Below are 1,811 nucleotides of genomic sequence, written 5' to 3'. Positions count from 1 at the left end.
TAAAGGATTGCATCTTTAATCAGGGTGCTTAATTTGATTTCTCGGACGCTCTGTGGCTTGTCTGACAGGCTCAATAACAAATGAGTTCTGAATTGAAGGGACTGATCAGAATGTGATCAGCGTCAGCTGCCGTTGCTGTGTGGAAAGCCAGGTAGATTTCTAGTGGTGCTTGATACCCTTCTTTATAACCTGTTCTCTGCCTCCTTCCTTTGCGGAGAGAACCGCCATGGAATGTCCTTGCTTTTAATTGACTGTGCAGTGATCTCTTTTAATTGACTGTGCAGTGATCTGCTGCTTTTTTTTTTTTTAACAGAACAGTGAGAATGCCAAGGATGAGGAGTCCACAGCTTTACTGTAGGATATATATATATACACACACACACACATATATACATATGTATATATTTCTGAAAGGCCTCTCCTCTGTTGGCCCTGGCAACTCTCGGGTCAGCTCAGAAACACAGGACTCCAAAATCACTTCTTCACTTCTCCAAGGTCTTTGATGCTGTCATCATCCACCTCTGGCCACTTTTCCTGAATGACATCGATTATATCATCCGTGAAGTCTCCCTGAATGATGATCTCATCCTCTCCTGTTACTGAGGCACCACAGGAGAATTTTTGAGCAAAAAATCTTTGTGCTTCTTTGAGATCAATTTCAAAAGTTGCAAGGCCACACACTCTCGTCACATATTTCTTCTTTGCTCTGGGAATTTTGGCTATTGTGACCTTCTGTGGTACAGTCTTTTCTGTTTTATCTGACCTCTTCCACCTCTCTTTTGTTTTTTCTTCTCCTCCTCTTCCCCTACTGTTCCTTGACCTTCACTAATTCCAGCTTCTGGTTTCGGTGAATTTTCTACAGTCAGTTTTGCAAACTCATTTGGAAAATTCTTCTCTAGCCATTGTCTACATTTAGCAACATCAGGCATATATTCACAGTACTCCACAATACAGGACTCGAAGGGGGTAGTCCGAATCCAACTTGGCACTGTTCCTCGTGTCGCCTTTACAGTCAACCCCGCTGGATTCAGAAATGTCAGCAGCCATCTCACAAACCCGGCCCCCGCTGCCTCCGCTGCCGCCGCCGCCAGCTGAAGAGACACATGCAAATGCCCCGGCCACACCGCAGCCCGACCCGCTGGCCCTATCTGCTGCTTTTGATAATTCATGAAAGTCTGCCCATGTCCTTACTTTGTTAGCATGCTCACACTAGTTTATAGGAGCGTTCACATTTGTTAGCATGCTCACACTAGTTTATAGGAGCGTTCACATTTGTTAGTATGCTCACACTAGTTTATAGGAGCGTTCACATTTGTTAGCATGCTCACACTAGTTTATAGGAGTGTTCACATTTGTTAGCATGCTCACACTAGTTTATAGGAGAGTTCACTATGCTTAGATCTCCTTGGTGCAGATGAGGATCTGAAACTCAGTTGGATTTGGGACTTCCTCAATTGGGGTGGCTTACTCATTAAAGCTCAGGTTTTATGGGAAGACCCAGGTATGCTGACCCAGATGGACAAGAATGGTACCATCTTCAGAATGTTTGCCTTTCCCGTTGCCCTGTCATTTTATTTCAACCTGGATTAACACTGTAAACTCCTGCTTCCCTCTTTCCCTCCCTCCCCATCCCCTATCTATCTATCTATCTATCTATCTATCTATCTATCTATCTGTCTATCTGTCTGTCTCTGTTTGGACTTGTACACTTTTTCTTTAGAACACTAACTATTTAAAAAGAGCATTTGGAAACAAAATATCAGCAACACACTTTTAGGACAAATAAAACTAGTTTAATTGAGAGTGAACAC

At 43.2% G+C, this 1,811-nt stretch overlaps 1 pseudogene; it reads right to left on the bottom strand.

Moving 5' to 3' along the window:
- Positions 1 to 430: 430 nt before the first annotated feature.
- LOC114689309 lies at positions 431 to 1,057 on the bottom strand (annotated as a pseudogene).
- Positions 1,058 to 1,811: the final 754 nt, after the last annotated feature.

The sequence above is a fragment of the Peromyscus leucopus genome, unplaced genomic scaffold, assembly GCF_004664715.2.
Source record: "Peromyscus leucopus breed LL Stock unplaced genomic scaffold, UCI_PerLeu_2.1 scaffold_1658, whole genome shotgun sequence".
Classification (NCBI taxonomy): Eukaryota; Metazoa; Chordata; class Mammalia; order Rodentia; family Cricetidae; genus Peromyscus; species Peromyscus leucopus.
This window is presented reverse-complemented; position numbering and strand designations above follow the sequence as displayed.